Genomic DNA, 15998 nt, shown 5'->3' on the forward strand with positions numbered 1-15998 from the left:
ACATTCACTAATCTCTAAGCCTTATAACTGGGCTTTGAGAAAAAAAATGTTCATCACAGCACTGTTTGGTTTATGCAGGGTAGACTTCCCCTTCAGCTGGTTGCCAAAACTGAAGGCAAGAATTATTTACAGTACTGCTTCTGTAGGAAGATAATAAACACTGTAAAAAAGGCCCGTACACCTCTGAGTGCGTAGCGCAGTGATGCAGGACAGCCAAAAGAGAGAACACCAAAAAACCCTATGGATCTACCAAACGGCCTCAGCAATGTGCCAAGACTTTATACTCATCTAACTGTACACCGGTCAGATACTGTGGAGCCAGGTGTCCATGTAGTGAAGAAGAGGTAGGAAGAGAGAAGCAGAGAGAAGAAAAAGAGAAGATGAATAGCCAGATATGAAGCATTTAAGCTACGGGAAGAAGCCTACAGAATGACAGGAGCCAAAGAGCCATCTAACCGCAGCCCAGTTCCAGATGCGCAAATTGGTTTAAGAACAAGGCAGAACAAGAACAAGGTAAGCATTCACGCAACGGGATCCCTGGTGCCGTGTGGCTTTGAATTCAAAAGCCAGTTAAGAGAACAGACAACTTGAAGAAGTTTAATTTAACATAAAATTCAATAATTTTAATGTATGCTAATATGCTTCAAGATAAAGGCCACAGTTACCTAGATACAAAGACGTATGTGTTCGTAGTAAATATTTTAACACATGCTGTCCTCTACTGTTGTGTAATATGCTTTCCTACTGTTCTGTGACTCTCTCTGGTAATAATATTGCCACTTAGGTGGTGTTTCATAGCTATAGATCACACTGTGCTTAACCCAGGGGGTATCATTATCTCTGTTTCACATATGGAGTCATGGAAGCACCTAAAGATGAAATGAGTCCACGGCAAGATTGGAAAAACAACTACAGTTTTATAAATTATAGTGTTAGCTTGTATATAGGAGAAACCTCAGGAGGTTTAAATGGGATTTGCTGGCAGCATAAAGGCTGTTTGAAAAGACCCATGAACAGAGCTCGTCTTAATGGCAAGCCAGGGATAAACACGGACAGAGACAAAGAAAAGATACGGTGATAAGGCTACGGCCACGGGTCAGAAAGAATCAGCAAGTCAGCTTAGCAGCTACAGCATAAAGAGTTTCTGTTTTGTTCACACTGATGATATTCACAGTTGTCTCCCTGCTCTTTGAGGAGCTGATGAGTTATCAGCAGAATCTTACACCAGGACCAGAGCACCCAGACAGCTGAGCAAAAGGCTTGGGAAAAAGGGCTGGCTGAAGTCGGCTGAGGGCTACAATATCGGGGTGGGGGTTGATCTGTATCTGGAAAATCTTATGTGCCATCCCCATTCTGTCCCCCTCCTCCAGCTGAAGATGCTGCTGCACTGAACCTGAAAGGTCTGGTTATAAATAGCTTCTCCCTGCAGCTCCTCAATGAGCCACTGAGGCGGAATGAGTCATCTCTGCCGGCTCCGTGGCCCCCCCAAACCGACTGCGTCAGGTTGGGAGCGTGGCTGCCAAACGCAGTGGTACAGGCTGTTCTCTCTCAAAGGGCAGTGGCCTTGGGGGACAGGGACACTAAACAAACTAGCTCTACTCATTACTCATAAGCACCCCAGAGCCGCATCACTTTGTGAACAAGAATAATGCAAAATCCATCAGGAGCGCTTAGAAATGACACGGGCACTTCAGCCCCCTCTGTCCACACCATTATCCATGCCACCCTGGTTTTCAACTGGAGCTTCTAACCATTCAATTGGTTTGTTATGGAAAGGATCGAGCACATCTCAAAGTGAACCTCTCCTTCTCCTTACAAAGAACTCCTCCTTACCAAGACTTGGTGGCACTGTTCAGTGAAGAGACACAGCAACAAGTAGGTGAGCTGACAAAGCCTCGCCTCTAGCTGAGGTGTGATACCAAGCACACCTCTGTATTTCCCATGAGAAAAGAAGATGAGAATTTTAACAAGAAAACTCAGACTTAGATTTGCTTATTCCATTGTGAGAGAAATTCACCCAGGACCCGCATCCTCTTCTAAACAAGGCAATGCAGGGGGCTGATAGACAGCTGTCTCTCTTCTAGTCCTGTTGCAGGAAAGCAGGGTTCCCCCATGTGATTTCCTGAACTTCCATAGGATGTCAGATGCCCAGAGTAAAGGAATGCCAGCAACTATTTGCTTTGTTCACGTGGGCTTTATTCAGAGGCAAATGGAGCTCTCCTGAAACATGCCCTTTCTCAAGCCTAAGACAATAAAGAAAGGTGTTTCATGAGCTTTAGGATAAACACCTACGTAAGTAAGTAAAGCACAAGTCCTAGCCGAGATAAACATACGAAATTTGCTATGATTAGCAGAGACTGGAGGGGTTGGGAGTAAGTACTTATGGTAGGGGAAATAATTTAAACCAATACTGGGTTAAAAGGAAGGAAAAGAACACCAGGTAGGGAGGTTAATACAAAGTGGATGCCAAAGAAGAACACAAGCAGGGTCTGGAAGCCAGTATTACTGTTACTAAAAAAAGAAAGATTTGGAGATAGGAAGTGAGGAAATCTCCTAGTGCTACATTTCTTTCAAATGGAGAGTTTAAGATAATGTGATCAAAGTGATTCTGGTATGTTTTCCATAAACTAAATTTAATGGCTGTGACCTGTGGCTCACTCAAGTATTGTGTGAGAAAGCAAGCTCAGGACAACAGCGAGTGAGGACAACAGGACGGGCAATCAAGAATATCTTATGGTTCAGTTGAAGCCAAACCTTTGCAAGTAGAATCTTGAAAAATAAAATTCACACATAGCTATTATTGGAACTGAAAACTGGCAAGGTTGATGAAGATCCACACAAACAGAATAAACAGAGCAATATATTTCAGTTCCCTCAGTTTGTCAGCATTCAGCCGTGCTGACACGAGAAATATTCCCCAGCTATATGGCCACCGTGGTTCTGCAAGTGATCCCCGGCACCGTACTGCGTGACGGCAGAGGGTATGTTTGCTCTTGGGTCACACTGTCATGCAAACGATGACAAAGCCTGGCAGACTTTTAGCTGCCAGTAAAGGTGATACAGTGTTGTCTCAATGGAGGCAGAGGATGATGCAGCTTTACATGAGCTCCCTTTTCATTTTCCTTCCAGTTTTTAATTCGTCATCGAATCAACAAAGTACGTTCTGTTAAAAGGTAATGACTTTGTTCTGATAGAGTTTTAAAACGGACCTACTTCAGAATTTTATAAATTCATCATGTGCAGCCTAATCATTTCTATATTCATGTTGGCTGGGAATATTTTATCTTTGACGATTTTTTTTTTCCTGAACAGAAGGGACTTACTCCACAGAAGAATGTAAACATGGAAAAGACCCCTGTCCTGCTTTTGACCTTCTTCTCAGCACTTAGAAAGTTATTTACTAGTACCTGGCACCCACAAAAGAACAATCCTCCTTTCTGCTATCACCTCTAACCTCTCCTCCCTTTCCTCATTATTACCTCTTCTCTATCTCCTAACAAGGATACAAAGAAGAGTATCTGTTTTCTCTTGCAATGTTCCCGTATCAGCGAATAACAACAGAAGATCCTCACCTCCTTAACTTTCACTGTGCAGAAGAGACAGGCTCGCCACCTCTTCGCTCATCTCTAAATTGTGCAATTAGAAAAGATCTCGCCACATTGCTACTGATCGCTATATTCCTTAGCCTCTCTGTGGAATCCAAGCTTTACAAAGGTTGTACAACTTCCTTTGGTGATGGGAAAAGGATAGAATAGGTGAACTCCTGGAATTTCATTAATTTTTTAGCACTCTAGGATTTTTTAGTCTCACTAATAAATGTATTTATCAATTCAGAAACTTAACATTTTGGTCCTTTGCTGTATTTGAATCTCAATGCAGGTTATTTTAACCATAACTGTAGTCCTGTTACTTGCCACTTAGATGCAGACATAGCAGCCAGTACAAGATACAGGACATAGAGATATATCTCAATACATAACAGAGCAAATTCTTTGCTCATTTGCAAATACACAATTCCAATTATTTCAAGAGATATGGCCAGTGTACCCAGAGGGAGCATCTCTCCTAACAATGGGAGGGCATGCCAATGGCAAAGGCTACAGGGACTGCTCCACAACAGAGAGGATGGTGGGTCCCATACTTAAGAAGTACAACATATATTTTTATTAATGAGTGCGAAAATAGTTCGTAAAAAGAAAATGAGGTATATGGGAGGCAAGAGCCTTAGTGAGGGTTGAGGTTCTGATGGGACCAGGGGAAATACTGACGAAATACAATTTCTTGCTTTAAATATTTATAAAGGCCAACACATCCCAAAACAGCTTTCGGGACATGGAAAAAAAAAAAAAAAAAAACAACAAAACAATTCCACCAACAGGTGTCCTAATTGTCACAAGACTGTAAAGCATCCTCTTGTTATCGCACACAGCAAACTTAGAAAATAAAGATGCTGAAACCAATGCAAATGAAATAGCTACAGCTAGGAAAGGATGAGAACTTTGACAGAGCATCTGAAGCTATATAGCTGCTGCTACCTGGAAAGGCCTGCCATTTGCAATCATCAAACAAGAAATGAGAGAATATCTCAGAAACAATCTTCTGTTGAACTGGCGTATGCAGGATCCCATCTATATCCTTTCTCACCTGAGACCACGTACGTCTCCAACATCCAGGTCTGTTTCATCCTCATCTGTGTCATTCTTTGGATACTCCGAGCACAGGGAATTCCAGCTCCTACAGACAAAAAGTGAAAAAGCAATTAGCCCAAAGGCATCCATGGTATCAACTACAATTGCAGGTGGGTTCTCTGTCTTTTAGACTAGGATTATTCAAAGTATTGTACTCATTCCCTAGAAAAGCAGGCCTTTTTGAGGCCCTAGAGCCTGCCTGCCAAGCTCTCCAGAAATTTATACAGACTTTCCTTAAACATCCCAAGGGAGGAAGCTTTCTGAGGGGCTTACACGTATCCCTCAGGTTGTGTATTTTCCCAGGTCATCCCATGAAGAGCACAGTATACAGAAGCGAACAGAGATAATCAGATGTTTTTCATAAGAGCATCCCCTTGCAATAGACAAGAATTCATGCGAGTCAAGTTCCAGACTGGACACCCCACTTGAAAATTGACAAAGGAAATATTTCAACTGAAAACTTCAAGGAACAGGGGAAAGAGTTCAAAAAAAGGCAAATCAACCCAAAGCAGGTTCAGGTAAGAATAATGCAGGACTCATAATTCAACTCTATTTTCTTTCCTGGATCCTTCCACCATCGTATTTTTTCTCCTTTCTGATCCACTGGATCCACTTCACTTTCCCTTCTGCCTGTTCTACTGCATTAAGCAGAGACGTAGTGATTATGCAATGAGATTTTTCTTAAATTGCCAAGTGGCATGATTAAATTGCATGTATGAATAGAACAAAAATTCTCCTGATGGAACTAAAAAGTCAAGCGCAGGTATTCAGCTGCTGATGCCCAACGGCACGTCCAGTCACTTGGCCGTACTGTATGGGAAAAGCCATGGTTGAGGTGCGCTGTCACCCTACCCAGTTACAAGCAGGATTTTAGATAACGACGGGGACACAAGCATTCATAGCTGCTGTCATCGTTGCTTAGCAGAAAAAATGTATTCCTTTTAGGCTGTCCAGACATTTCAGCTTCTTTTAGGACCCAGTTTAAGAAAAAAGTGAAAGAAACTGATCATTCCACCGTGGATAGGAATATGGAGGAGGTCACCATATGCGTAGGATAAATATCCTCCTGTTGCAAACTTGTATCAGTCAGTCACCATCATCTGGTCTGTGGGATAAAAATGTCTCAGATACCATGCACTCAACATCAGAATTGCCCATCTCATTTACAGTGTTTACTGCTGTTCAGCAGGATCAGCCATGAATTCTTGTTCAGCCAATTGTCCTTTCCTTGTTTGTTTTTGGGTTTTTTGGGGTTTTCTTGGTTTTTGTTTTTTTTTTTTTTGGTATTGAACCTTCACCTCCTCCCTTTCCCCAATGTTAAAAGTAAAAAAATCTGAAGAGACAATGACGCAGTCATGAGAATCGCAAAAGAAACGATTACGCTCGTGTTGGGAAATTTGATTGCTCCGCAGAACTTTCAGCAGACCCTCTCCAATACTGCTTTTATTCCCGTCTTTCACTGATTTTGTTATACAGTATCAAAAAGACACTGCAGACCCACATCTGAATCTAGTGCCAATGCACTGAACAAAAAGTCGCTCTGTCCCAAGGGAGAGGAGGAGTGGGTAAAGAGCAATGAGAGAAAGGGAGAAGAGCACAGGGAAGAGAAGAAAGGCCAAGCAATAGCTGAAAAGAAAAAAATCCTCTCTTTTTGCTCTGCATACGTTCTCTTCTTTCTTTCTCACACTCCAGTTCCCCCTGTCTCCTCCCCTGGGTAGTGGGATAAAGTGGGCTGCAGTATTGTGCATAACTGTGGCTTTAGACTGCAACTAACTCCAAACCTGATTTCTCAATTTCTAGAGCTCTGGAAGGGAACGGGCAGGAGGTAAGAGCATCCCTGAGGAAGCAAGGCTTCTCCGGCAGAGCTGCTGCAGCAGCAAAGCTATTAATAAATGTGTGCAATCTTTTAATCGCTCTGCTAAATTGCCATCATGTTCTTGCAAACCCCATAGTGTGTCAGTGCAGCTGCCTCCTCCCGCCTGCCTCCCCGTGTTCGTGCATGTGAGTGAGGGGGAACATCAGGAACATGCTCAGATCTGAGGGCTGCTGCAGCATTAGAGGCAGAATGATTTTGACAAGTGACTTTTTAAATCTTCCCTATTCCAAAGTAAGCGGCCCTATTAGTTACTGTAATAAAAATAAACTGTACTTTCACCTGGTTTTCCTTCTCCAGCAAATCCTGCCTGCTCGATCCAGACACTAAACTTTCCTTCATGAAAATATCACATCTGATCTGTCATGGCCTGGGACCCGCTACCCGAGAGGCCACGTCTCTTGCGATGTGATAGCCCTGTAGTCGCAATCAGCCAGCAGTCACTCCGGCTTAAACAAAGATATTTTCAGCAACAGAACATTTTTGTGCACTTTATCTGACCCACTATGGAGTTGATAGTCATCAGGATACAACATAAAAATATATTGCTTTTCAGGCTTTTTCTGCAGGGGCAGTTAGTCAGAATATAAGTGGACTGGAAAGCTGCGATCCTATTTATGGCAAGAGATAACATTTCAGGATGAAAAGGATTAATACTTTTAAATAAATTGTCTATTTGCCTCTTCATGTGCCTAAAGCATATCCATTATTGTCCAAACTAGGATATAAGAGACAAAGCCACCTTCTAACATCATGGTGGAGATCAGCTTAATCCTTTGTCTGTTCCCTCCCCCAGCTCAAACTCTCATCTTCGTCCTAATTATAATAGCATTCGAAATTATCATGGTTTAAAAAAAGGTGCCAGCTTATATAATATTCGTATTGCTTATTAATGATTTCAGAAGGGAGAGCAAGTTGCCTTGCATTCTGGGAATTATGCAAACTAAGCCTGAGCCATACCTTGCTGGGCTCCACCAGTTTCTTATTTGGAAGCCTGATGGGTGAGGATTACCGTGTAATAACAGATGTTAAGGCTTTTAGTGAATGACAGGCCTGCCGCACATACTTGACCAAGACGACATGACAGGCGTCACATTTCACAGTGATTAGCCTTGGGCACTTTTCAGAGGCAGAAGACTCCAGGCGAAGTGACTTCAACCGCCCTGCAAGCGTGATAATCCCCGAGATGGCACAGCCTGAAGAGTCTGATTGCTGTTTGGCACGGGAGCTTATGAATAATAATAAAGAAAACATCAGTCTGGATATTGGTGACACAGTTACCCGGCACTGACAGCCAGAAAGACAGTCTGCTTGGATATGAAGTCCTTAAGTCCATTACTTAATCTAAAGTTACTTATACCCTGTCCTCTCAACATCACCTCCTCTATGAAGCTATAATGTGTGCAAGACACTAAAGAACTGAACTTGAGATTTAGTATATGCCCTTCAATCTTCTGTGTGTGTCAGTGTGGTATCTTTCTGTTGGAGAATACGGGGTAGAGTAGGAGGGAACGTGAATGGGAGCAGGAGCTCTGTATCCATGTTACAAACTGCTGCGTTTTTATTGAAAAATGAGCTTCAATATAAGGTGACACCATCAGCCTCTGATACTAGGAGACTATTAAAAGACTAATGAAGTTGCCTGCCCCCATGCTTACAGAGGAACACCTGCACCCTGCAAGTCCCAAAAATAACAGAGCTCAGCATGTATAATTTAAGTAAATTAATTAAATAAAATCATTTTGTTAATGTCTGTGATCTGACTCACAGATGTTGATCTTACAATACCGGGTAACATTATAATAATAGAGAAACAACAGAGAGTATCTATGCTTTTTCAAGCAATAGGTTTATCTATGTAGCAATATACATTAAAATGTTGAGAGCTGAAGTTGAATGTATGTTTTAGGGGAATCTAATAAACACTTAAAATCATCATCTTACGCTTTTTTAAAATCCTACATCTTACAAAAAAGAACTGCATAATTATTGCTTAAATAGCTGTCCCTCTGCATGCCACAAACAAAGCTGAGGGAGTTTTGTTTGGGCCAAGTGGTTGGGGAGGGACAGGGAAGGAGAAGAGGTGGAAGAAGTTGAAAGAATCGATCCCTCTCCTGGAGGCAAACCATCACATGTAGAAAATTCCCCATGTCGGCACATTTAGAAATAAGCGGGGATGTCATGCAGACAGTTCTGGACATTAAGTTACGATGCTGGGAGGACCGTCTCCTCTGCTAGCCCGGCTATTTCATCAGCAGCACCCCACCCTGCTGTTTACCCTGGGAAGTCCCTTAGGTGCCCGTTATCGTATCAACAAAGAGGAGCCATGCTGTGCAAAACCACTGGCTCCTCCGACACTAGAGGACCAAAATCCTGCTACCTCTACACCTCCTACACAGAGGAAAAAAAACCCCACACTTTACTGGCTCCAGCTTAGTTTCTTGACCCACAAGCAGGTACTAGTTTTAAGCTATGCGCAGTCCACAACACCAATTCTTGATGCATCTCACGTTCTGTCTCTACACCGTCTTGTACCTTGCTGGCTGGAAGAGTGGTACTTGGCTTGGCACGGAGACACAGGCAGCCCGGGGTGCTGACATACAACAGGCTTATGCTGAAATGTGGGGAAAAGTGAGCTCCCTTAGGAAAGATGGAAAATGAAACCAGATGCCACCAGTACTGAGGGAGAGAAGAAACCAGATCTGATCCTTTAGATGACTTGATGGAAGCTGCTCATGTTCAGAGGCCATAGGACCAAATTCAGCTCTAATTAAGTCACTAATGTTACAGCAGGATAAACATGATCTTTTAAGCATCACAGGTATGAAACAGGGACAGAGAAGGTCACATAGCAACAACTGCTTGAGTTCCAGCATGAGGACTATGGAATTTTACTGAGGTGGCCCGAAGGACATGCCCTGGGTCAGTTGCCCCCAGATCATCTCGCTGTGGCAGATGCCATCAAGCACTGCAAGAAGGTTGCTGCGTGCATCAGCAAGAGCTTTAGCTTGGGACCAACCAGCAGCAGGCAGAAGTCATCTCAAGTGCCAGCTCAAACCCCCATGCCCTCAGGGCAACTGGTGGAATAAGCTTAGCAAATGCAGCAAAATACTTCTTAGTTTGCTTCTGTCTTCATGGTGCACATGGTTAGGAAAAGTGACAAATATTTACAGTCTCTTTGACTCAGGTGCAAGCACATCTTTAGGAAAAAAATAAAATTGAACAAAATAAAAGCAAAAAGCCCCAGCAAGCTTCCCAAAATAGGTCATATGCTTCCAGTGCTTTTTTGTCTTCTTCAATCTATAACAACCACTGCCTCTGGAAATCTCTTTGCTCTTACTGGTCTTTGTGAGCACCCCCAGTCAGCACAGCAGAAATAGAAAGCGTCGCTGTTGATTCTCCCCACCCAAATCTGCACTCAAACGCTGCACCCTGCTCCGCTTTTGAGGGGCTTTCACTTACTGTGCTGGGCAGTGGGGTGCTGCAGCTAAAATTGGATCTAGGCAAGAACAGAACGGGTGGGGACATCTCTGTCAGAGTGGGCCAGGCAGAGCGCTGAGAGCCGTGTGCCCCAACTAGGCAGTGACTGACATACTCTTTGCACCAAGCTGACACCAGTACAAGCCCAGACCCTGCAGCTGCCAAGGGGAGCCCCGGCCGTACCCCACCAAGCAGCTCCACCGCAGCTCCCCTCTCCCCAGCACACGCTGCTGCTGCCCTGCCGGAGCCAGGCAGCAGGCAGGGATGATATAAAGTTGCTCTAGGATGCCTGTCCTCTCAGTGCCACAGCTGCTGCGTGATGGATGCGCTGGAAAATGTTTTTCGTTGCCTCCCTCATTAGGTAGACAAGCACTCAGCGGAGGACATCTCTGATCCTATGCTGCTCTAGGCTGCGGGAGTTCAACATAAAGCCACGCAGAGAAAGGATTGTTCAGTATATGGCGACATAAGCAGATACATCTTACTGTAACATAGGACCCTGGCTTAATCTGCACATTCAGAGGAAAGAAAAAGCAGAGAGCAAAGATCTGCAAGACAAGCAACACTAGACACATCATTTTTGTTTCAGAGTAGCCTCTACGCCAACTCATATGTGAAGAAGGTGGCTCAGGGTAGGCTATGTTTATGCCATAAGAGCCTCTATTATCTCAATTATTATATTATTTGAGTGCATAATAACTCAATAACTTATTTGTAGCACTCCTTGAAGTAGAAAAAAATGTTATCCTCATTTTGCCAATGTGAAACTGAGGCCTAGAGAGCTTAAGGGCCAGACTTTTATGCATATGAAGGCACCCAACTCCCACTGAAATCAAAGGAAGTTATGCACCTAAATATTTGGAGGACTTTTAATTAACAACAGAAAGCGGTGGGCAGTTAGGAATTTCAGGTGTCAGGCTAACCAATCTACTAATCTTATATAATTGAAAGTGCTCTGCCCTTGTAAAAATCATATTTTTTTTTTTCTTTTTCACCTTAATTCCAATATCTCAACATAGTCCCCACTCTTTGTCAGACACCTCTCCTGCCTGTGCTTGCCCACAGGTGATGTACTGGTTACTAAAGAGTCATGGGTTGTTTTTTCTTTTTTTTTCAAAAGCTTCCTTCCCAGATAGGCAAGCTCAAGGGTTTGTTTCATTGTTGTTGTAATTATTGTTGTTTGTTTGTTTGTTTCTAATACTTTCCCTTTGGTTCACCTATGGTTGTTCCACAGGTTTCTGGAAATTTACTGAGGAAAACTCTTGCAGCAGCATCAATGACAATCAGCCTTACGAATGGCATCTTCTGTTTAAGTGCCCTTCAGGACAGAACAAAACACTGAGTCCTGTCTCACTAGCATGCTCCGAGATCTGTTATCTCTGAAAATACGGTCTCAAGCGCGGGCTGGAAAGTGAGTAACGCTCTCTGAGGCCGTTCTTAAGTTTATGGCAGTCTTTGCCATAACATTACAGAATGCTGTACGCCTCCCTATAGGTAGCAAGAAGTTAAAATCCCACTAATGCTATTGGATTCTTTGTGAAGGAGCAATTTTTCAATTACGCATAATTAATAGTAATTACCCTTTATCTTCAGAGACCAGAACAAAGAATAATTAATCCATCTTAACATCCCCGTTAAGGGGGTATTAAATATGGGGTTTTTACAGAGCAGATTACGTAGTAACTTATGTGGCCTACTGTTCAGTCTGGGTTCCCTAATGCAGAAAGGAAAGAGAAAAGAGAATCCTGAACTATCTGAACTAATATTCTAGTTTTTGCCTTAATTTAATTAACTAGTTTGGAAACAGCTGCTTGCTTCTTGCAGCAGCTTGCTGCAAATGAAAAGTGTGCTGCCTACAGATCTCTCATATATAGAAGCAGTTTTACTATATTTGATAATTAACAACATTCGAGTGGACGTTTTACTAATTTTTAACATGTATCTGTGAGTAAAGTATTTGCAATTATTCCCATGGCAGAGCTGGAGAAAATGCAGCTCGGAAGTTTAGGGCCAGCTTCTCACTTGGCACAAAGCCTTTTTGCACTGCTCTTCTCTCACGCTGGTTTTTGCTGCACAGAAAGAGAAGACGCCTGATTCTGTGTTCGTTCTAGACAGCACGTGCCAAACTCAGAGACGCTCATGCCCTTTATCAGATCTTAAACTTTGGCTTCAATCTTCCAAAGTGGCTTCCAATTTTCGATATCTTAATGGAAGCTCACCTTACAACACTTGGGATGTCTCTCAGAGCACACAGTCACTGTTAATCTGAGCTGAAATTTCCTGGGTTTGACTTTTTAAAAAAAAAAAAAAAATAATCAAGGAAACGTGAATTTACTATTTTGATCTTAAGTGAGTAGTCCAAGATCACACTGCAAGCCACCGAAAGAGGCAGAAACAGAATTTGCTTCAAACACATGGTTTTGCAAGACAAATATTCCATGTGGCAGGACGACAGCAAAGATGAGGGCAGCGCTGCAGGGAGCACACGTGGCAGCTCCGACAGACAGACCAGCAGGCTCTGGCCCATGACAGCCTGGGTGCCCAGAAAGCTTATGATTAGTGGTTACATGTTAAGGTGATAAAAAAGGATAGCTTCTATTCCTACATGTACTGATCTGAGGGATCCTGAGCTCAAAAGGGGGGAGTAGAGAGAGAGAGAAAATGGGGGAGTAAAAAGAAAGGGACAGAAGGGAGGAGGAGAACGTCCCAAATGTTACATGAAAGCATCGGCATGAAAGGCTCCAGGCCAACGTGCTCAGAGAATGCACTCTTCTGTCTCAGTGACCTTGTGAAGATAAACTGAACAAAAAGCTTCAGGCAACATCAGACAGAGGATTTAAGAAGCAGTTTTAATTTTAGCCAGATCGTTTTGTATTTCTGACTGTGGGGTTATCTGGGGATGCAATGTGCATACAGTGGAACAAAACGTAGTTGTCACCCCCAACTCTGATACTGCACCCAATGGCAAATTCAGTTCCATGCTTCCAGGGGGAAGCAAAAATCATGGTTTTGGCTACACAGGGAAGATCAAATTGTGGTATCACAAGGATGGAGTACCAGTGCATCCTAATTTTACTCCAGAATGTGATTACTTGGCTACCTTATGCATGAGCAACATACAAGACCTATACTCTGACACAATACGCTGGTTCCCTCTACGCACATTATGTCCTTGCTCTGTATCTCCAGCCTGACGGCGATTTACTATGAACAAATTCTTTAATCCTCCTGTACCTCAGTTCCCTCATCTATAAAATGGAAACATCCTACCTAAAAAGAGTGCAAGGATTCACTAACTGATAGATGTTTTTTCAGTGAACACATTTGCTGGTAATTTTAATTATAGCAAATACATACAAACTCTAAGAGCTGGGTGCATACAATAAAACATATGCATTAATCACAATGTCTATTGCAGCCTATTAGCACAATTAATTCTATACAATATAAATGCAATCTAACCCACAATCTGGAGATTATGAATGCCATATAAATCCAAACTGAGGGTCTAGATCTTCAAGCCTGTAATAAATGTCAAATCATGAACTAAAATGGTAATAAAACCAACCCAGACTGATTGGGAATAACCCCTCCACATGCACGCTGCCACACGTAACAAACACGAGCTGGGAAGGCAAGACCTCAGTATTCCTCCTGCACCTCCCTGGCATCACCACCTTATTGGATAATCATTGATGAACACGTACGCTGATAAAGAATCTTCTATCCAAAGCTCTCAAACTGCTTTACAAATTGTCTCTAATGTGTATAGACAGCGCATGTTATTTCCCCCTGTCCTCGTATAGTCTGTCCTCCATAATTTCTATTTGATAAGCTATCTCCCAGTCTGCAGGAGAGACATCCATCCTCTCTCCTGGCAGGTCTCTTGACACACTCTTCAATTTAAATAGCGTTTTCTGATTTTTTTTCTCTCTCGGATCTCTTCTTAGGAGACAGTTCTTTCCCACCTTGACTGTATAACTCACCATCACTTGCGACAGTTTCTTGAATCACTGACACTGGAATCAATACAGCAAAGCTGGCAAAGGATGGGAGTGAGGAGGTGGGAAAACAAATGTGAAGATGTTGTAACCTTTTAGTCCTGTGCTGTCAGCTCAGCACACCGCGACGCCTGACTGGACTCAGACGGCTTGTACTAACACGGGCAGTGACTGTGCAGGGAGCTGCGGCGGCTCAGGGCAGCTCTATGCATCCTCCAAACCAACAACAGGGAACTAAAGGCAACATCCTACATGAAACGAAGCAGGACAGGGCTCTCTCACAACACTGCTCTCTCTTTGCACCGCGTCTCTGCTAATCAGCCTTCCGGACCGAAAACAGAAGCCTTCGCTATACATGAGGCCCAGCCTGTAGCACGCACAGTGCACATGTCCTATTGGATTACAGGGCAGAGTGCACTCACATGGTCTGCTTGTCAGGGACCCAGCCCTGCCTCTGCAAAGAGAGGGAAACGAGAGAGGGCATGAACGAAAGCAACCCGAGCAGCCCCGGACAACCCCAGCCCAGTCAGAAGGCAGGATGGGGCATGCCACCAGAAAGACAGGGGCAGCAGGCAAACAGACCTCAGCAGGCACGCTGGAAGGCTAAGCCGGCACCTCACTCCACAAAGAAAACACATGGGAATATTCATGGACTTTGATATTGTTAAAAAATGTGAGAATAGCTTATCACCTAGGAGCTCATTGTATTGACAAGTGGAACAGATGACAGCTAGATCCCAGTTTGGATACTAAAACACAAAGCAATACGGCGAAGATCAATGCAGTGCAGTCTCCCTCACCGAGAAAATGCTTCTGTCTGCGTCAGCTTCAGCAACCAACAAACTTCCCCCGGTCCCGCTAGTCACGGCGCAACAGAAAAGGTCTCTTGGCAAGCCCATACTGGACCTTGTGCTTTTTTTCTCCTCAGGCAACTCATATTCCGCAGTTCTCAGGAAAACACGACTCAAAAACGTGATGACAGGTGAAGGAGAGAAGAGTTCACAGAGAAAGGGAGAGAGCAGCAGAACAGGCATCTCTTTCAGAGAGCAGAAGTTTATCACCCAGGACAGGATTTCCACTGGGTTTATCATTGTTCTCTTTGTCTAGAGTTAAGGTCATTAAAGAAGATGTTTCCACTCTGAATGAGCAATGAGTTCCCACTTAATTTATAGTGCCTCAGCGCTCCCGTGTGATTTGGCTCCAGGGACCTCGGTGCAAGCGCTTCTCCCGTGGATTACGTGCCGCCCTAACCGGCTCCTTCTCCCACCTCGCGTTCAGGTGCCCACCTCCCATCTTCTCCCTTCCCCTCTCCCCAGTTTCTTCTGGTGCTCGATCCAGAGCCCTCCCTGCTTCCTCAGATCGTCTGTCAGAGGTCACAGCTTTGAGAACCACTACAGAAATAACGATAAGTAGCTCTGTTCTGCGATTTTCTCATCTGTTATCATTTGTTCAACAGCTAGCATGTATCCCAAAACACCTCATACCCAGAGCCTGAGGAGCTACAAATACTGGCGTACAGTTTTGTGAGGCAGCGAAGGCAGAGAGCCCTTCCAGGAGCGCAGGGGTGGCACCGGACACTCTGCCAGAGCCCCCAGCCCCGGGGGGCAGATGGCGGCCCCGCCGCCTGCCACAGCCAGAGCGGCGCCCGCAGCACCGGGCCTGTCCTCACCTTCCTCCCCCGGACCTTCCCGCGGCTCCGGTCAGACGAAGCGGGGGTGTGAGCGCGGGACGTCCCGTCTCCATCATTTGGACTTTTTGGCCCTGGACAGAGCGGGCTTAGCCGAGGCGGGCTGAAGCGACGCGGCGAAAGGGGCTGAAGCGGAGGCAGGGGAGCGGGGGGGCCCGCCGCCCCCTCAGCCGTCCCCTCAGCCGCCAGCCGCGCGCGCCCCCGCGCGGAGGGCGCGGCAGGCGGCCGTGTCGCCCCCGGCAGAAGAGGGCGGGAAGGCGGCAGCGCGC

At 44.5% G+C, this 15998-nt stretch overlaps 1 protein-coding gene across 2 annotated transcripts in view; it reads right to left on the reverse strand.

Moving 5' to 3' along the window:
- Positions 1–15957, reverse strand: part of CABP1 (calcium binding protein 1) — a 56003-nt gene extending 40046 nt beyond the window's left edge. For both annotated transcript variants that reach the window (XM_087768405.1, XM_087768399.1), the window contains exons 1-2: positions 15712–15957; positions 4645–4734 (exon numbers count right to left, since the gene is read on the reverse strand). The gene's annotated coding sequence lies outside the window, so the exon portion shown is untranslated. The remainder of the gene's footprint in view (positions 1–4644; positions 4735–15711) is intronic.
- Positions 15958–15998: the final 41 nt, after the last annotated feature.

The sequence above is a fragment of the Nipponia nippon genome, unplaced genomic scaffold (genome assembly GCF_047370975.1).
Source record: "Nipponia nippon isolate SJK-2023a ecotype South Korea unplaced genomic scaffold, ASM4737097v1 scaffold_30, whole genome shotgun sequence".
NCBI lineage: Eukaryota > Metazoa > Chordata > Aves > Pelecaniformes > Threskiornithidae > Nipponia > Nipponia nippon.